Here is a 21,904-nt window from a genome sequence, read left to right as displayed (position 1 = left end):
TTACCTTTCTTTCTGTATGCTTTCTTGAATTTAATGCAGTGCATACATTTCCATCAAGACAAACAGCCATCTTCATGACCCAGCTTCTTTGCTAGTTTCTCTGACTTGTTCTTTTTAACACTGGCACGTACACCTCATCCAGTTACAATGGAAAACCATTGATTGAGGGCCTCTTCAACACCTGGATCCATATCTTTGCAGTGGGACGTTCCCTGTTGTCCCTTGTGTAATGCTCGTTCTTCTCGCAGTTTATCTTGTTGATGTATGAAGTGTGCAGTTGTAGATTTCGGCACTCCAGTTATCTCTGCCAGCTGCTGATGAGTGGTGTTAGGCGGATGGCTTTTAATTTGCTCCTTTAAGGAAATCTTTTCAACTACTATAAAGTCTTTTCATGGCATCTGGGCAAGGGTCTCAATTTTTTTTTAAAGTCAAAAAGAAAATAATATCGAAAATAATTCTTGGCCTGAAATGTCGACTGTACTTCTTTCCATAGATGCTGCCTGGCCTGCTGAGTTCCACCAGCATTTTGTGTGTGTTGCTAATATCTGCTTTTTGAATTGGCTCAAATGGATATGTAATAATGGCACACACAACTGGCACCATTGTTTGCTCTAAGTGTATTGTCTATCAGATACACATGCACATGTCTGAGCAACTCCAACATTAATTAAGTGGCACAGTGTCCCAAAAAAGATGAAGGGAATCCTGGCTATCTTCTTTATTTGTTTTTATTCTTTAAGAATTGTCCCAAATAAGAAGCTGTTCTAATTAACCAATGGTCCAATTAACTGGAATCCACTGTAATTATATCTGATTCCATAACCTCTTCTGTCATTCCTGATATCAAACATTCCTTATGTTTAAAAAAAAATGTTCAACCTTCAAATTTCTTTTGAAGGAGAAAGATTTTAACTATAATTCCTGTCAGTGGCTCTCATCTTAAATACTTCCATCAGAATGTTGTATTTAGAGACATTTCTGTGAAAGGAATTATTGATCTTTGTCTAGGCAGTGAGGTGGAAGCTAAAATATGTTGCAGGGGGCTAGTGGTGCTTCCCCAGTATTGGGTTCTTTTCTCTTTGTGGTTGCAGGGGAGCAATCTTGATGAGATGCTGCAGTGTTTCTTGCAGATCCTATCTCTCACAAAATGGTATTCCTGGTGGAATGAATAGACAGTTGGGGCACAGACCAGGACACTGATCACACAAACATTTTCTTTTGTCACTGGTGTTGAGTTCTTCAGCTTTCAAAACCATTGGGCAGTTTCTTGCTGAACTGGAATGATCATCTGGAATCATCAGCTGTGCTCCCCATATGTAAACTCTGTGCTCGTTATATGCAGTGGATATGTTCCTCGCAGTCGACGCATAATGTGAATAATTATTTAAATGGAGAAAATAGGGATGCGTTCCAGAGGGCTTCCTAAATGTGTTTTATCTGTAATTTACTCACATTTTCATACCAATACGACACAAAAGCAGGACAAGGCAACATTTGTATTTCATCAATTTAAGGGAATATTCAGCATAAGTTGAAAGTTAACATACTAGGGTGTACAGTACTCACCAACAGTGACAGTTGTGTTCGCTCCGGGAGAGGAGTGGGTGTTGTGGTGTTGGGATCATATCAAGCACAGCAAGGGGTGAAGCAAGACTCCCAGAACTCTTAAAACTACCGGCAGCAGGAAATGACACCAGTTTGAATAAAGTGGTGAGGTTTGTTTGCTTGGCAGCATTTTGTATTTCAGCATAAATTTGCTTGTAGGCAAGAAGGGTTGACGGCTGGGAACGACGGAAATGCTGACTCCGTTCTAAACTTGGGTCCATGTCCATTGCCATTTGTGGCAAGTGTTCCGACTTCCACCATTCCCTCACCGTTGGTAAGCTCCCGGGATTTTCAAAATCGTCTGTTGCAGCATCTGAGAGTTCGCCGTAAAAAAAAATACACCTTGAATGTGGATCACACCTTGGTCGAGTGGCTGAATCAGCGATGTTGTGTTAGGCAGCAGGAAACGCACTGTTATGTTAGGATGAATGCTCTCCAAATGCTTAGGATGGGCTGGCGCATTGTCAAGCAACAAAAGAACTTTAAAGGCAAGATTCTGTTCCCGGCAGTAGTGTCCCAGAGCTGTGTTACTTTCACCTGATGCCGCACTGTTTATAATTTCCAACTTTTTTTCAAGTGTTAAAGCGGTTCTCTGCCGCTTGGCTGATAGCCCAGGACATGACATTGGATGCTTAGTAGGCACAGTTTCAAGCACAAAATCACTGCACTGTAGGTAAAACCAACAAAAGTTTAAGAGCGCAAGATTGCACATCCACACCTTGCCATTACCAATGCGAGACTAGTGGGAGTGAGACTGTGAGGCGTGCACACCTGACTTGTATTGGCGGGAAAGTGGTGCTTCTCATCCCAACGGTGAGACTGCGAGGCATGCACACTTGACTTGTATTGGTGGGAAGGCGGTGCCTCTCGCATAACTGTGAGTTTTGGACGCATATAAGGAGACGTTGGTAGAAATAGGTCCCTCGCATAACTGGATCCACATAGTCTGAAGACGCATATAACGAGGATCGGGTGAACAATGCATTCAATCATTTGGGCCTGATTGTCAAATCACAACTGCTGGCTCTTTATGCATTTGAATTGGATAGGGACTCCCAGGCATTTCCCCAACAGTTGTTCTGTCCCTGTAAACATGAGGCAAAACTGAGGGTGGAACTTCCAGTACTGTCAAAGTTGTTGTTGAATTAATGTTGTTAAATATATCTTGTATATGGTGTGTAATATATTTACATTGACGTGAAGATTTTTCAAAAAATGAAGACTTTATTTTTAAAAACAGAAAGACTTGCGTAGTTTTCTGCATTAACCTGAAGCAGACTAGCTTTTCAACAATAAAAAAAAAGTCTTCCCCTTCTCCTTTGCCACCTCAGGTCCACACTTCAAGATCTCAATGTAATCCGTAAAGTTTTGGATTGTGTGCCTGGTCTGATCCATGGAGTTTTTTTTTCTGTTTCACTCCCATCTCCATCACTCTTTTGCATCTCCCACCTAAACCCCAGAGTGAAATCTCAGCTGGCTCAGTGCGGTGTTTTTTTTAACAACAGGAGTGATTTATTATAATATAAACGTGATTTTGACTTTGAATTTGTCATGAAAAATGAAGGTAAAAGCGAGCAAAATGTTATTGATTATCTCTCAATGTCCAGTAAGGTGCCTGTAAAGAACTGAAATGATGTGCGTGGAGAGAGAATGGCAAGAGTTGTTAAAAGAGGTTTTAAAGAAAGGGGCTTCCCTTCGTCCACTATGAACTCTGCCCTCCATCGCGACTCCCATATTTCACGCACCTCTGCCCTCACCCCATCCCCCCGCCAGCCCACCAGGGATAGAGTCCCCCTGGTCCTCACCTATCACCCTACCAGCCTACAGATCCAACGTATAATCCTCTGTAACTTCCGCCACCTCCTACGTGATCCCACCACCAGACACATCTTCCCCTCCCCCCCACTCTCGGCTTTCCGCAGGGATCGCTCCCTACGCGACTCCCTTGTCCATTCATTCCCCCCCCCCCCCCCCACCATCCCTCCCCACCAACCTCCCTCCGGGCACTCATCCCTGCAAACGGAAGAAGTGCTACACCTGCCCACACACTTCTTCCCTCACCACCATCCCAGGCCCCAGACAGTCCTTTCAGGTGAGGCACCACTTCACCTGCAAGTCAGCCGGGATGATATACTGTATCCAGTGCTCCTGATGTGGCCATTTATACTTCGGGGAGACCCGCTGCAGACTGGGAGACCATTTCGCCGAACACCAGCACTCAGTCCTCCAGCAGTGGCGGGATCTCCCTGTGGCCACACACTTCAATTCCACAGACCACTCCCACTCCGACATGTCTGTCCGTGGCCTCCTCTACCGTCAAGATGAGGCCACACGCAGGTTGATGGAGCAATACCTTATCTCCCGCCTAGGTAGCCTCCTGCCTGCCGGCATGAACATTCAACTCACAGACATCCGTTGATACCCCTGCCCCCCCCCACCCCATCCCTATCTATTATTTTAGTCTGATTCTCTTTCTCTCTCTTTTCCCCCTTCACTATAATCTCCCCCTAGCCCTACCTTTCTTTCTCTTTTATTTCCCATAATTCTCCACCTTCCCCCAGCCCATTTCCCTTCAGCCTATCACTTCCCAGCTCTCTAATTCATCTCTCCCCCCACTTCTTATCCCCCCTCGACCATCCCATGTTACTTCACCCCTGATGAAGGGTTTGGGCCTGAAACGTCGTCACTACCTCCTTCCATAGATGCTGATGTCTGGCCTGCTGAGTTCTGCCAGCATTTTATGTTTTTTATTAAAATCCCAGATGTTCGAATAAGCTTCGGAGTTCTAATATTTTGGAAAATAAGTTTGTTTATTTTATTGATTGCTTAAACAGAATAAATATCAACAGGCTTTGCAGCTGACATTTCGGATACTCATAGGACTGATTGTAAGCTTGAGAGGAAGACTAATTTGGTCCTGTCAACATATTCAGAATGGCTGTCTATCTTCTGACAATGTATTAATTCTCTTTGTAAATGCCTGTGGTGGGGAGAGCAGATTAAAGCTAAAACCTTACACAATCAGCCACTTCTGTTACTATGCTTTGTGGATTTAAGGATATATTGAGGAACTCAGTGGCTCATTGTGAGTTCACTGGGGAAGGCCTGAAGGCTGCGAGTCCATTGCAGCCTGTTCTGGGATAGGAGGCCTTGTCTGTATGTATGTATGAGTGGGTGGGAGGGAAGGGAGGCAAGAAAGGAGCTACTTCAGCTTTTGTTATGGTTGTTCTGTTGTTTTGCTGAATATCGTGGGCATGATATGTTGGCACCGGAGGGGTTGCAACACCTGTGGGCTTCACCTAGTGCATCCTGAGGTTGTGTTGGGTATTAATGCAAATGACACATTACACTGTAAGTTTTGATGTACGTGTTAAATAAATGAATCTGAATATTTAAGTATGTAGCTGCAATAACAAAATTCTTCATCTTCTTCCTCAATATTACTAGTCATTTTCTGGGTGATTATTTCACCCCTGAATTCACTTGGACAATCATGAGAAAGCCTGGAAGTATGCTCTGTGATATTATGAATCAAATATATGCTTTGTCTTTGGGTCTGCGTGTATAGGAGGCAAAAAGTTTTGAACCATTGATATGATGCATGTTTAATCACGTGAAATAACCAAAGAAACAGCACTTTGCAGTTTTTTTGTGATTAGGAGAACAGCATGTACCAGCTTAAATATTGCTCAACTTTGTTAGCAATGGTAAAAGTGTCAGATTTATTAAGTGTTTCAGGAGACGTGACAATTTTAACAGTGGAAGTCAGCTTTTGCATTTATTAGCAGTGGTATTTGGCTGTAAGAGAGGATTTGCATCACCGTTCACAGTGTGGAGCCACTTAGATATTTCATTGTTTTTGAATCATTGCTTTGAAGCTCTTGATTTGTGATCTCATGCATAATTTATGTTCTTTCAAATTTACTACTTGGTATTTCGTTTTCAAACCGTGGACTGAAAATATCTGCAATTTTGGTGGGAGGGAGTACTTTCTCAATTTACTATTTCAATCTCAGCAACTGTTTTCTGTGACTGAGCACAGTTAGTTTATTTCATTTGCATTGCTGCAGCCATTATGATAACAAATTACCAATGCAACCAACAATATACAACAAAGATGTACATTCTTGATGTGAAAATAATTTAAAACTAGATGCACTGAAATAATTTACAGATTATTAGAATATTAAACAAAGTGAAACTATTATATTCCAGCTTTGGTTTTATGCAAACTTGAAATCCGCACTAGGATTTGAGGGAGTAACGTAATTTGCCACGTCAATGCTGCGCCAAGGGTCAGAGAAGAATTAAATTGATCCTCTGGAGTCTAACTATATCCTTTGCTGTATAAACTCATTGTGCAATATAATAGTGTATGTGCTTTCTTGTTCTAACATTCTGCTTAAAATAAAATTATCAGGTCCTCAAGGCTTTTGTGATGTTCTTTCGCAATACATAAGATTACTTTAAGCTGCTGCAGTAGGTACAATAGGCAAAAGTGCAGCTCATTGAAGAGCTAAGTTAGATCTCAGTTGAGTTGTACTTTGATAGTTAGTGCTGTATTCAAGATTGTTTAATCTTATTCCTAGTAATTGTTACTCTGGATCCAATACAGCACAAAACAAAACAATAAATACATAGCCAATACACATTGCATGTACATTAGTGACATTAGGTACAGTGGTGTCTGGGGGGGTTGGTGGGGTAGGTTAGTGGGTGGAGGTGTTTGTGGTGATATCACGTGTCATGTGTAAGAACGTGATTGGACAGAGTTCGGAGCACGCACAGAAATGACAGGATGATCTAGAAAGCATGGCAGTGTAAAACGTGGTTGCTGTTTGCTGTTAAATAAAAGTTCTAGTTATGTTCTTCCAGAATGCGTTTCTTATGAGTAACCCACAGTACGTATAAAGAACACAACATGGTGTCAGAAGTCGGTTTGGAAGAATAGTACGTTTGTTGGACACGGGAGAAGCGAAGATAATCGGGAAAAAAAAGAGCGCCAACATTTTTAGTTTGTTAACAGCTTTGCAAATGGAAGGGTTGCAACCTCCGAAAACACTTCAGCTGACTGGGAACGTAGCTGAAAATTGCAGAAAATTCAAACAGTGTTTTGAAATTTATTCATCGGCGATTGGAGAGGATAAAAAAATCGGAAAAAACGAGCTGCCATTCTACTCCACATGATTGGTGATGATGCAGTTGAGGTATATAACCATTTTACTTTTGAGAATGGAGATAATTTGAATCCAAATGCGATAATCGACAAATTTGAAGCATTTTGTATACCGAAGCGCAAAGTGACGTATGAACAGTACAAATTCTTTACATGTAAGCAGAGCTGGTCAAATGATTGATCAATTTTGAATGAATGAATGAAATTAATTTATTTCAGTCAGTACAAACATAACAAAAAGTATCATCTACAATGATTTCATAGGACAAAATTACAAAATTGACCAATTTGTTATGGAATTGAGAAACCACAGTAATACATGCGAGTTTGCAGAGCTGACAGACTCTTTCCTTAAAGACAGAATTGTTTGTAGCATTCTGGATAATGCTCTGAGAAAAAGACTCTTAAGAGAACCAGGCATAAATATGGAAAAAGCTTGATTCTCTGGAAAGCTTCGGAAACCGTAAAGTCACCGGCTAAAGAGCTTTTCATTGAGAGCTGCAGCATACATGCTGTGAATAACCAAGAACATATTGGAACAAATAATAAAACGGCAACAAAACCGACAAAGAGCAAGACGTCATCTGAAAGAAAAAAACTTTGTGATCACCGTGGGCCGCAACATCAACCAAAGCAGTGTCCAGTGTATGGGAAAATGTGCAACGACTGCGGTAAGAGTAATCATTTTTCTCGCTGTTGCAGAAGTAGAAAGGAAATAAAACACGTAAATGCAGTGCTTGAAAATGAACGTGAGGAGTTTTATATAGATGTGCTTTGTGAAAATAAACAAAGTAAGAATCACTAGACTATGCCATTGCAAATGAACCAAAGCAATATTCTGTTTAAATTAGATACTGGAGCACAAGTGACACAGAGTCAGAATACAGCGACTTGATGAAAGAGTGAGAGAATAGAATTTGATTCCAATGCGGCAAAAGTAAAAGAAGTCATAAAGTTACCAGCATCTGACAAAGCATTGCCACCAAAACCAAACTTGCCGGTACAGTACAAAACTGATATGAAGCCAAAGAGTGACAAGAATCAGGATCCAATTGAAGAAGTGAAAACACAAGTGAAGGAATTGAGAAGTTTTATTGAAATGATGAAATCTCAGCATAAAAAAGAGATTACACAGTTAATGAATGAATTATGATTTTTTTCACAAAGAACTCGAGAAAGAGACAACTTCAGAGTTTCAGTTAACTGATGCAGACCAGACAAAACATGGAAATAACAACGAAACACAAGAACTGTATGAACCACTTAGAAAGTCTACTTGTGTTCGTAAAACCCCCAGAGAGACTGATAGAGACATGTTAAATTATGCAATTGTTATGTTCTATGTTACTACCGTAGATGTCGGATTATAAGCCGCTACTTTTTTCCCACATTTTGAACAGCTTTGAACACTGCGGCCTTTACTACGGTGCGGCTAATGCATGATTTTTTTTCATGCCGCCAAAAACATTTTGCCTCGTAACAGTAGACCAATAAAATTGATGAGTAGTTCACAGAGGTCCAATGAAATTGTACGATAAATCAAGCGCACTTTCACAATTAAATTATTGTAAATCAGTCATTTGTACTCACCCTCATCAACATGGAAAACACTCGAAGAAAAGCATTGTGCTGCCTTTATGGCAGTTATTTAGTTTATAATATTTTCGCTTAGTAATTCATTTGTTAGTATTTTCTAGTTAAAGTTAGAAGTACTACATCCCGGGATACTATGACGTCACATCCGGTTTCGCCGCGTCTTGTGGGAAATACCGGTTTGCGATAAACGGGAAGGTGGGGGCATTAGGCCAGCGCGAAACGCTGCTTTTAAGTTAAAGGCGATCAATAACTTTTCCTGGTAGGCTGCAGTATATATTTTTTTACCAGTCGTTAGGAGATATTGGAATGTATACGCAACGTAATTTGTGTGTTACCGATACGTATGTATATTTAAAAGTAGCCGTGTTACAGGCACGGTTCGAAAAAAAGCATTTGCAATATGTATTTGTTTATGTTACCATATGGATTTAATTAAAAGTTAAAAAATCCTCACGTGTAATATCTTTGTGTAAATATCTCATATTACAATGTGGGACACCTGCGGCCTAAAAATCCGGTGCGGCCTGTACAAGTACAAAATTGATTTTCTTTCTAAAATTAGAGCCAGCGGCTTTTAATCAGGTGCGCTCTGTAGTGCGAAATCTACGGTAATTGTTTTTCTTTTTAAGGAAAGGAAGATGTGGTGATATCACGTGTCACTTGTAAGAAAATGATTAGAGAGAGTTCGGAGCATGTGCAGAGATGACAGAATGATCCAGAAAGCATGGCAGTGTAAAATGTGGTTGCTGCTTGCTGTTAAATAAAAGTTCTAGTTATGTTCTTCCAGAATATGTTTCTTTATGAGTAACCCACGGTACGTATAAAGAACACAGCAGTGTTGATCAGCCTTGCTGCTTGGGGAACAGAATTGTTTTTGAGTGGTCCTGGCATGGATACTATGTAGTTTGTTCCTTGATGAGAGTGTGACCTATAGTCCTTGAGCTGGGTTAGAAGGATCCTTCATGTTATCCCTGTCCATTTTCTAGGACCTCTCCTGATGAATATCCTTGGTGGTGGGTAGGCTGGTGCCTGTGATGCATTGGACAGTTTTGACTACCCCTCATTGTAGAGTCTTCCTGCCCACTGCAGTGCAGTCCCCGTACCATGCAGTGATGCAGCATGTTAAGTCAGCACTTTTGTAGAAGGTCAAAGAGTATTGATCTGCATCATCCAGCTGTCTTCAGCCTTATCAAAGAGTAGAAGTGTTTGTGAGCTTTCTTAATTGTTGGCATTGAGAAAGGTTATTTGCCTGACACCAGACTTCGAGCTCCTCCACCTTCTCCCTGTAGGCCATCTCATCATTGTTGGTGATGAGCCACTGTCATGTCATTGGTGAACTTAATGTTAATATTCCGGTGTTTGGCCATGCTGTGGTCCTGTGTGAGGGAGAGCACAGCAGTGAGATCAGTATACAGCCCTGGGAGGCAGCCATGTTAAGGATGATGGGGAGGGAGGAGCAGTTGTTCGTCCTGCTTATCTGAGGTCTGTCCATTAGGAAGTCAACCATCCAATTGCATAGGAGCATAGTAAGACCACAGAATTTCAGTTTGTTCACAAAGGTCTGTGGTTCAATAGTGTTAATGCCAAATTGAAATCCAGAAACAGAATTCTGATATGTGTCCGTATTTTCTAGGTGTGTCAGGGCCAGGTGCATATTTTAGAGCAGTTCTGCTGGTAAGCATATTGATGAGTATCTACTGTGGTGGGAATGGAGTTTTTGATGTGTGCCATTAACACTCAAAACACTTCATGATGATTGGCATCAATGCCACTGTGTGGTAGTCATTTAGTTCTGAATGTGTAGAATTATTTGGTACAAGGATGATGGTAGCTGTTTTGAAGCAAGTAGGAATGTCAGCCTGGATGAGTGAGGTGTTGAAGATGTCATTGAGCTGGTGTGCCCACTCCCTGAATACTGAGATGTTGTCTGGCCTGGTAGCCTGAAGCGGATTGTATCTCTGAAGAGTCTTTCTCATATCTACAGGCAGTGGCTACTCGCATGTAAAGTGGGTAGCTTCTGTGCCTGGCATTGTGTTGCATGTCTCAAAGCGTGTATAGAAGTTGTTTTGAGCATTTGGGGAGAAAGACGGCAATGGTACAGTCAACGCTGTTTTTCCTTGCATGGTCAATAATACTCTTAATGCCCAGCCACATGCGCCAGGGATTGTTATTTATCTATTTCATATGGATGTTGCAAGGGGAAGTGTATTGACCAGAGATGTCCCAAGACAGGATGAGTATGATACAGGCAGGTGTTTCCACACCAGCAATTCCATTAGACTTTCTTGCTGTCTGATTGTTGGGCAAAAGCCAGATCAGATCTATTCACTTGTTTTACGTTGTGCTTTGCTCACATCATTGGCTGACCTTTTTTTTTGTTATGGTATGGTAAAATTTAATTTAATTTGTCAAATGTAAGCATGTCAAAGTTTTATGAGTGGTTAAATTAATTTAATACTGGAAAACATTTTAAAATGATGCTTACTTGGCTTAAATGCATTATTAGCCGATTAACTACCAAAGTTCTTAAACGTTAAAGAGGCAACTTTTACAAGAAAATTACTAAGGCATGAGGCAATCTGTTGTCAAGTCAATAGGTGAACAGATTGCAGTTAGTAAGATGAAATTTGAACCATGCAACCAGACAATTAACGTTTGTGAATGTGCAGCTTGAGCAGGAATAGTTCATAAGAAATTACAACATTGACCAAACTCTGCATCAATATGAAACAAAGGTGACAAAAGAGCAGGGAACAAATTTTGCTACAGGATTAGAGCCAGAAGGCCCGTTGCATGGAAGTTTTAATTTTAGATTGTCCAGATGATTAACAGTTCTTACTTGGCAATGTTTCAGATTTAAATGATGGTCTGAGAAGGATTATTTTATACCATGACAGAAAAATGACTGGAAATGAAGAAAAAAAAATGTTAGTTATCAGGTTGTGTTCTGACTGTAAGCAAGAAAACTGCAATTGAAAAGCAGGATGGGGTAATATGTCAGAATTACAGTTGTATTCGATCAGAAGCCTTCTTCGTATCTTATGACCTACTTAGCTGCAAAGATTTATGTGTTTGTCTGCTGCTGCAGTTTCATCTGGCTGAAAAGGAAAACAGTGCACTGATTACCTATTTTCAGATTTTCAATTCTCTGCCTGTTAGTTACCTAAGGGAATGGTCTTGCTCTATTCTCCCTAATCCAGATATATAATAAACGTAAGTTTTTGTTATTAGATGAGTGTCTTTATTGTGTCATTAAAACTCTATTTTCCCCATTTTTAAGTTTACAATTTATATCCACCCTCAGAAATAGTTATTAATAGTGGAGATTTTCTGGTACTCTGTTCTGATAGACCAACTGGATGCTTAGAGGATTAAAAGGTTGCAGTACATTATAGATGATAAACAGGTGTATGCAATTTCTCCACCACTCCATCCATGAGTAGAGAGCTGTCATTTCAACATGCCCTTTATTATCTTGAGCTTGACTGTGGATTTCAATGCCGTCTGCCTCCAATGTTAAATTTTGTGAAAAACAACTAATTTTGGTGGGTTGACACAACGTGTACCTGTCTTCCTAATTTTGATTTTTTTTAGAAAATTTCCAGTAAGCATGTCTTCAGTTTACTAAGTTTAAAGCCCTAGGAATTTCTCCCTTGAGCTATGTTAGCCCTATCTCCCCTCTCCCCTCCCCACTCCCTCATCTCCTCCTCCCCCCCCCCCCCCACACCCTCATCTCCCCTTCCCTGGATGAAAGAAAATGGTGGTTTATGGGGTAGAGAAGGGTCAGATGGATCTAGGTGAAAGAGCTGGCATGACGGTGAGGGCCAAAGGGGCTGTACTGTTCTACGTTCTGTTTTTAGTTGCATGTTTATACATTGATGTTTGTCCATCTTTGGCTGTTTATATATACTTTTAAGACTGTTGTTTTTCTCTTTTTTACCTGCAAATGCCTGCAAAAAATGAATCTCAAGTTAGTGTAGCTAACATATATGTACTTTCATAATTAATTTCCCTTGAACTTTGAACACTTGAGTAAAATGTAGGTGCTGAAGAAGATCGATTAATGTTCATAGTTCAACCTGTTGTTTCCTGTTGACAAGAAGAGTTGAATCTTACTTTGTTCATATCCATCATGATGCTCGGTGCATTCATTGGGTGTGGTGAAAACCTTCAATCCTTCTCTGAGATGCAAGGAAAATGCTGATACTGCCCCAGCCCCCCTGTTTGCCAGACTGCATTGACCCGCCAGTCCTTGGTGAGCTCCAGCCTCACTCCAGCTCCAGTAGAAATGCAGAGAAGTTCACAGGTGGATGTGGCTACCCTACATTACAGCCTCATAGATCAGCATGGGGCTTTCTCTTCATCTGGCAGCTGGGCCGGTTATAGAACTAGAATGTCTCCAGTGGATACACTGGCTTAACTTTTATCAGATGACTTGTTGTCTTTTTTTTAATCAGTGAGGCAAAATAACAATTTTCTTATTAGAACACAGTCATGAAAAGCCTCTTATGTAAGTGGGTTTTTCTGAGTATCTCTAAAATTATGCTAATCCACATTAAGACTGCATGGAGATTTTGCTGAATGAAGTGCGCTTGATTGATTGTTTTTGGGAAGAAGGTTCAGCGTTTTCTTGAAATGATTTTGAACTGTTTGAATGTGGCAGGCTGTGTTAGATGGACAAATGAATAAAAGCCTTTGCATTTTACCTAAAGATTGTTGAGGAAGTTGTAATCAGGCCATGGATTTTTATCAATATATATACTTGTCAGCTTTGGGTATTTCCTGGAGGAAGGAGTTGATTGAATCTGTGAAAAGGTTGCTACCTTGAGATTAAATCGTCTTGGCTCAGTCACTCCAGTTAATAACTGAATAGGTTTCAGTACCGCTTCAGGATGCAGGCCAGACATTGTATTTGGTAGCTTTGTTGCAACTTAGAACTAAACATTTTAACAAGAACACTTACTGTTTCTCTAAAGTATTTCTTTCATAATCAAGGAATCTAATAGTGAAGAAATGTAACATCAGTTTGTGTGTTATCTAGGTTAAATAAAACCAGAGTTAAACCTATAAGTTCATGAAAAGAAATGGCAAAAAAGTCATTCAGAAATAAAATTCTAATGTTTAAAATAACCTTTTAAGGCATGTGTGGATTGTCCAGTTTTTAAAAATTTACAGGAAAAGAGTTATGTTTGATAGTAGGACAGTTGATGCCTTCTGCTCATTGCAGCTTCTAATAATTCTTTTTCCATTTCTGTTCATCTGTACAGGTGAATGTTGATCTAACCCCATAAGTGTTTGGAATTTATCTGTAATTCATGCATTGTCTATATGACTATTAAGCTGCATTTGGGCCTTTAGAAAAATAGCAAATGATAATCTGTCATATATTGTATATGCATCATGATTTCCAGAAAACCACAAACAATTACATTCCTCTAATCCTACCTGATACTTTAGCCACCATCCAACATGAATCTGATAAAATCAATGACTAGAGTTCTAATGATGGTTACCCTGTAATACATTCTGATGTCATGCAGTATAGTGAAGTGGTTGTCCTCACAAAGTTAAGTGCTTAATGTTACCGCACAGTGCCATCTCAGGCAGTTTAGTAGGATTGTTGCTCTTAAGTGTCAATTACTCTGCATAAATTATCACCGAAAACTTTTCCTGGTATTGTAGTGTTATTATTTCAAAAATGTATCAGATAATTTTTTTGGGGGAAAAAAATTATTTTCTGAAACTAACTATGAACTTTGAACATGAACACATTTCACAGGAAAGATTCATGAAAAATATTGATTTCTAATTGAACATAAAATGTGGCCATATTCACTGCACATACAGTAAACCAACAGTCATCTTACCAAGGCATTCAACAATTTGTTGCCCAGTAAATGCAAGGTTCTCTGATTTCATTCATAACTCTATTGATTATACTTTATTTGTCCTTCCTATGGCTCTGAAAATATTTGTATCACCAAGGGAGATATGTATATGCTGCGAGTCTTGCAGCACTTAGCCTGCCCCAGAAGTACATTAAAATGAAATAACTGTGATAGATGCCACGTAGGTTGAACCTTGTGATATCTCCAGGCTTACCAACTTTCACAATCAATAAATACAGCAAGAGATAATGACTCAGAATTTAATGGACTGGTATGGTGAGCATCGCTAGCCCTGAGCTTTATTGTGTCATTGTACTATTGCTAATTGCTGGGGCATGAAACTTGGAACTCAGAAGTTACTGTCAGCCATATCAGGTCCTGTACAAGCTGCATTGTTTGAGTATTTGCTAATCATCTCAGTGATCACAGTAATGCTGGAAAACTTGGGGCAACATCCATAGGTCTTATACTGGAAGCAGGTGCAAGAGCTCGACCTTGTATAGTCAGATGCAACGGATCTTCTGTGTCATCATAAGTGACGATTAACGCTGAATTATTTCTACACTGTAAGATTCATTTTACATGTGTGGACTCAGTCTTGCAGTAGATATTTCCTATTTTCTAAATGCCAGGGTGATACTTCTGATATTTCTAAGCAGTAATCAGTCTTTCATTAACAAAAAAGCTGGTACATTCTAATTGGAGTCTGAGGTACTGTTTCAGCATCTTCCTTGTTGCTGGTTACTTGCCTGTGAGTTCCAGCCAAAAAAGGCAGCTGCTGTAGCTACCTAATCAAAGAGTATGTATATGGGATTTTGTTTTCCTATTTATAAATGTGATAGTTTCAACTTGATCCTCTACCAAGCTAAATGGAAGCTTTTGGGTGTTGTCAAGTCTTTTCTTAGTCACACATCCCACTCAAAACAGAGTTGTCTGGATTAAAACTTCTGTCTTTGTTATTTCAACCAAAGTGGATCCTTTTACATTTCACATGCAATTTCATCTGCTGTGTTTTGTTCATTTTATCGACCTGTGTCCTCCAAGCTAATAACTTGGTGCACTATTTAGTACTTTGCCCTGTTTGCATTATCTTCAGATACTGGACTTGGGCTTCCCATACCCAGCTCTGGGCCATTATATTTATTATGAGAAGTAATAATAGTATGAATATTATTCCCAACAAGTTGTGTGGGGAGGACCCATTGCACATTCCTTATGAGTAATCGCTGCTGTTTGTTTCCTATTCCTCAAATCCTTTATTGAATTTGAAAATCTCTTTAATATTGTGCACCAGATAAGTAATGCATGGTGCTTTGTCAGATCTGTTTAGCCCTTGTATACAATGTCATTTGTACGCTCTTTATCACCCCTTAATGTATGGGGGAGGAGGCAAGGGAGAAAGCTGATCAGTCAAACACAATTTTCCTCTGGCTATTTCCAAGTGAGAATTATTTTTGTTATGAATGTTCGAAGTGGCTTTCTGTCCCTGGCAGTATGAGGTTATCAGCTAAACATAAACATTCATGCTCCCAAACTATTTTACATCTTCCTTGAAATTTAGCGTACTTTGAAATATGATTGGCGATCATGACTAAGAAAAATTATCACTTGAAGTTGACCCAACACAAAAAAATATAAGTTGTTAAAGAAAACAACACATGAAGCACACATGAAAGCTGTTGGTTTGACTGGTTTGATGGATTTGTGAAATAAGTTAAGATACAGCATCTGGCTCAGAGGCTGTCCCACACAGATCAGCTGGTGGGGGTATTTGCAGACATTGTTTTTGTAACTTCCCCTGCTTTAATATGAAGCTTCCTTACGCTTTAAGAAGACCACTATCCTGGTAGCTCAGAAAAACAGGGCAACATGCACTAATGACGACTGCACACTGGCTCTGACATCCACCACATTGAAGTGCTTTGAGAGGCTGGTAATGGCCTGCATCATCTCCAGTTTCCCTGACAACCTCAACCCACACTACGATTTGCCTACTGCCAACATAGGTCTACGACAGATACCATGTCCCTGGTCCAATACACTTTGGATAATAAAGACACCTACATTAGACTTACTGACGACAGCTCTGCCTCACTACTATAATTCTAAGCAATCCCATTTCCAAACTCCTAGACCTGTGACTCAACGTCTCCCTTTGCAGCTGGATCCTGGATATCCTGACCAACCGATCGCAATCGGTAAGAATAGGCAGCAACACTTCTGCCACAATTATAACTTCAATTGTACTGGTGCCTAAGAAGAATGTGGTAACCTGCCTCAATGCCTGTCATCCAGTAGCATTTGCATTCACGGTGATGAAGTACTTTGTGAAGTTAGTGATGAAAAATATCAACTCCTGCCTGAGAAGCAACTTGGATCTGCTCCAATTTGCCTAACGGCATGACAGGTCCACAGTAGATGTAATTTCATTGGCTTTTCACTCAACCCTGGAACATCTGGAGAGTAAAGTTGCACTTTATCGACTACTAGCACAGCTCCAATGCCATGTTGAAGTTTGCTGATGACACTATTGTTGGCCGAATCAAAGGTGGTGACAAATCAGCATATAGGAGGGAGACTAAAAACCTGTCTGACCGTTGCCACAACAGCAACCTCTTACTCAAAGTCAGCAAGACCAAGGAGCTAGTTATTGACTTCAGGAAGAGGAAACCAGAAGTCTGTGAGCCAGTTCATATTTTGGGATCAGAGGTGAATAGTGTCGCAACTTTAAATTCCTTAGTGTTATAATTTCAGAGGATATGTCATGGGCGCAGTATGCAAGCGCAATTATGAAGAAAGCACAGCAGTGCCTCTACTTCCTCAGAAGTGTGTGAATATTTGGCACTATGTCTAAAATTCTGGCAAACTTCTAAAGATGTGTGGTGGAGTATATATAGACTGGTTGCATCACAGCCTGAAATAGAAATACCAATGCCCTTGAACAGAAAATCCTACAAAAAGTAGTGGATACGGCTCAGTCCGTCACAGGATAAAGACCTTGGCACTATTGAGCACGTCCACGTGGAGTACTGTTGCAGGAAAGCAGCATATGTCATCGAGGACTCCATCCACCCAGCCCATGCTCTCTTCTCACTGCTGTTACCAGGAAGAAGGTCCGGGAGCCTCAGGACCCACATCACCAGGTTCAAAAGCAGTTAGTCACCTCAATGAATAGACCCTTGGAGATACTTTGACTCAACTTCACTTGCCTCATCACTTAACCGTTTCAGAAACCTATGGACTCACTTTCAAGGACTCTTCGTCTCATGTTCTTGATGTGTACTGCTTATTTATTATTTGCAGTTTGTTATCTTTTGCACAGTGATTGCTTGTCTATCTTGTGGGGTGTGGTCCTTCACTGAATCTATCATGTTTCTTGGATTTACTCAATATGCCACAACAGAACGAATCTCAGGGTTGTATGTTGTGACATATGTGTACTTCAGTAATAAAATTATTTTGAGCAATTACTCACAGCTGCTGTAACTCCATCTACAAGTTTGCAGTAAACACCACTGCAGTACACTCCATCTCAAATAATGATGAGTCGGAGCACAGGAAGGAGGTCGGGAACTTAATGACATGGTGTCATGAGAAGGAGGCTAAAGAAATTTAGCATGTGCCCTTTGACCATCATCGATTCTTATCGATACACTGCAGAAAGTATCCTGTCTGGATGCATCACAGCTTGGTACTTTATACTACCTCAGTATGGTGCTGTAATGAATTGATCTTTATGGACAATACAGAAAAGTTTTTCCACAGTACATCAGTAAATGTGACAATAATAAAGCAATTTCCACAAAGTAATCTCTCAAAACTGTTTGACACATCTAAATTAGATGTGTATTACTCTCAGTTTCTCCTTCTCTCCCGACAAGTGTTGCTGATTAACCAAAAAAAATTGATTAAGTGAATACACTGGAAGGGACTACTCCCATGTGGGGGTATGTACTGAAAAGCTGTATAAATTAATCTTCGTGTGCTTTGTGACTGTAGAGGACAAGATAACTTAGAGAAAGGAGGGCATTGTATTCTTGCAGAAATTTTTCTCCCCACCTGGTTTCTGACCAGTTTATGATGAATATATTCAACAACCTTTGTTTGACATCTGCACTCCCACAATTCCCTGGTAGCAAATAGAATATGTTGGGGAAAGAAGGTTATCAGCAAAGGAAATTGGCTTCTTTTGATGGAGAAATTGACAGGCTAAACAATTTGACATGTTTTAGACTTCAAGTGATATTTGCAGGTGAGATTGCAGAGTCTTTGGAACACAAAATCGAAATTCTGGGTTTTAACTGTGACTTGTGGGAATTGTAGGGATGTGCAATTTTTAATTAATCTGAAGAGTTTTAATTACAGAGATGTCATTGAGTTATGAGGAACTGTGAATAGTAACAAAATCACAAATATAGTATGAACAATTGCAGTTTTGAAAAATGATTTATATCTTGACTAATAAAATGCTTTCCAGTGATTGGAAGTAACTTAAAAGGAACAAAACATAGAAACATAGAGCATAGAAAACCTACAGCACAATACAGGCCCTTTAGCCCACAAAGTTGTACTGAACATGTTCCTATCTTAGAACTTACTAGGCTTACCTATAGCCCTCTATTTTACTAAACTCCATGTAACTATCTAAAAGTCTCTTAAAAGACCCTATCGTATCCGCTTCCACCACCGTTGCTGGCAGCCCATTCCACACACTCACCACTCTCTAAGTAAAAAACTTACCCCTGACGTCTCCTCTGTACCTGCTCCCCAGCACCTTCAACCTGTGTCCTCTTGTGGCAACTATTTCAGCCCTGGGAAAAAGCCTCTGACTACCCACACAAATGGCTTGTATTTGCTGAGAGTTCAAAATGTTTTAAATCTTTGCAAATACTACTTGAGAAGGCATTGAGGTGCAGAGAGAGCTTTACCTGAGGTAGAAATAAACTGGAAGATGTTTGCAGTTTCTCTTATTTTAGTTTTCCACATTTTCTGCAGGTTTGTGAAAATCTATTAAAAATGTTATGTTTTGTAACTTCAAACCATTAAATTAATTCAAAGGAAGACACCATGAGTCTGGGAGTACGGTTCTAACTTTGAGTTTTCTTTAAACGAAGTGTACACTTATCATGTGGTAGTGTGATTTTTATTTTATTGAGATGCAACACAGAGTAAACCCTTCTGGCCTACAAGCCATGCAGCAGCCTCCAATTTGGGAGGAAACAATATGCAATTCACATATTTATACATAGCCCATAATGAATTATTTATAGGAGCAAGATTCTTCAAATATTGCTGAATTATCAAATACATAACTTTCCACCCTGCTTAGCTATAACTTCAACTCAATAGAGAATCCAGCTCAGCTATCTACAGTGTACTATATAATGCAATTACTATAAACAGACATCCACAGCATAGTCAATTTTAAATACTCTGATTCATCCCTGAAGATTTAATTGCTGTTTTGGATTTCTTATACTTGTGGGATAATGTCTTTTTTGACAAGGGGGATCACTTTGCTTAGCAGGTGAGACTTCTGGTTGTGAAAGAATCTCAGGTTCTGTGGTGGTTGTAAGAGCTGATTGAGACTACAGAAGTGGTTCTGACAGAGGTAGCCACCTTTCTTCTAGTTTATGCATCATGATCTTGGGATGGTGAATTTAGTTCAGTCGTGTATTCTCTTATTAATCCTTCAATTGCTCCCTTTCCAATCTGATTTCTCCTGTTTTGTTTCCTCTTCCACAACATCATTTGACAAATCGTCTTTTTCAGTGTCTCCACTGACTCCTTTCTGATTCGCTTTCCATTCATCTGGCTGGGTTTTGGTCTTTGATATGTTATATTTGTTCTTAATAAAAGACAAACTGTGGGCAAAAATACATCTTTATACAGACACTGTAGACAGTGGCTTCTAGCTCCACATTTTAACATGCTCCTCCCAGTTTACTATTGTCACCTCCACTTCTGGTGAACTGCCTGCATTGCTCACTGGGAAATGAAGTTCCCCATTATGTATACATATAATGACACATCTTCCCCCTTTAAAGCAAACAAACACAATACTATGTCCTCATAAACCTGCAAGAAACAATTATGCTTTCCAACAGGAATATTTACATTAATGCCAATTGTAATGAGCTTTCCAACACATATTTACATTAATTTCAAATGTAATGAGCAAATACAGTTTCCCCCATTCACTCATCAACTCTGTATCTATCTCTGTGGTGGATTAATGATCCCACTTGGACTGCTGTTTGTTTCCACAGATGTCTTACTTTCACTTGTTGCATTAATACCTGTGTCCTTTTGAGAACTCTGATCCATGTGTCTGTTTTGTCACATCCTTCTGCCAGAATCCTATCTGTTTGTTCTTGTTCTTGCTGTGCGACCATAATTCGCTTTGTGTGCCTCACAATGGTTCCCTGAACTAGATCCATGTGATCAGTCTTTGGACAAGTTCCAACTGATTCTGTCTGAATTCAGAGTTCCTTCTGTTGGCTGTGTATCATAGACAACAACTCCTCCTGTAGGTTTGTGTTGAACTGTTACTGTTTCTGTTGTTCTGACCTTTGGGTCTGTGTGGTCTCCCCATCTTCCTTTTCATTTTTCCTCTTCAACTTCAGAGAGTATCGTGGAGATATTTTCGATTTCCAGTCTTCAATTGGTAGTTAATGAGTGACGGATTTTGAACCAAAGCTCCCATGACGCGAAGGCAAGACTGGTGACTTCATCATGATCACTTTGTTCAGCACTGGCATCCTGACTGTCATGCTGGTATAGTTGGTATGGATGTTAATGGAAGGTGGAATTCTTGTGTTTCTCTTGCATAACCTCTCTGGAGCTCCCATGGATGCTGTTATGAATTTCTCAAGTTACCTCAGGTAAGCATCCAAGCACCTCGAGGACAGCTGCACACACTTTCTTGAGTGTTGCCTGGTCACCTTTTGGTCTGTGAAGCCACTAAGAAAACTCTTTCCACTGAGTATATGTGGTCGTATGCTTGACTATTGCTAGCTTTCTCATTGTAAATCTCGAGGCTCTCCAGTCCTGTGTCACTCTCATGATTATCAGATTTTTCAACAACAGCATGCTGATTAGTGCTTGACTTTTTAGCTTTTTCTGTTCCCAGTGAAGTCCATTTATTTTTGTCTGCCTGACATGCTGTTGGTATGTGTCCTACTTTGTTGCATTTTCTCCAAGTTTTGCCTTTAAACCTGCATTGGTCGGGTGTATGTGAGTCTCTGCCACAATGGTAACATAACTTTTTCAGCCAGGCTGGTTTCTGTTTAGATGTTGCAATTTTGTTCACACTCATTTTGCTGACTGCAACTCAATTGCATCTCCATCTGCGGTTTCCATTGAAATGGCAATTTTAACTGCTCTTTTGCATATGAGCTGCGCTTCAGTTAGCTGTTTTGAATGTTTTTTTGTAAGATTCCACAAATTAAATGATCTTTCAGTGCATCATTAAGCCCATGACAATGCTCAGACAATCTCTTCAATTTAGCAACGTGTATTGAAATGAACTCTCCTTTTTGATTCCACTTATGAAACCTAGAGCATTCTGTAATCAGCAATGGCTTCAGTTCTGAATGTTCTTGCACTCATTTCACAACACGGGGAAGGCATATTTCTG

The 21,904-nt window shown here is 40.0% G+C and overlaps 1 protein-coding gene across 9 annotated transcripts in view; it reads left to right on the top strand.

Moving 5' to 3' along the window:
• Positions 1-21,904, top strand: part of dmd (dystrophin) — a 1,932,045-nt gene that overhangs the window by 266,345 nt on the left and 1,643,796 nt on the right. The gene's annotated exons all lie outside the window — the stretch shown is intronic.

The sequence above is a fragment of the Hemitrygon akajei genome, chromosome 5 (genome assembly GCF_048418815.1).
Source record: "Hemitrygon akajei chromosome 5, sHemAka1.3, whole genome shotgun sequence".
Lineage (NCBI taxonomy): Eukaryota > Metazoa > Chordata > Chondrichthyes > Myliobatiformes > Dasyatidae > Hemitrygon > Hemitrygon akajei.
The sequence above is the reverse complement of the archived record's forward strand: the minus strand, read 5'-3'. Positions and strand labels throughout refer to the sequence as shown.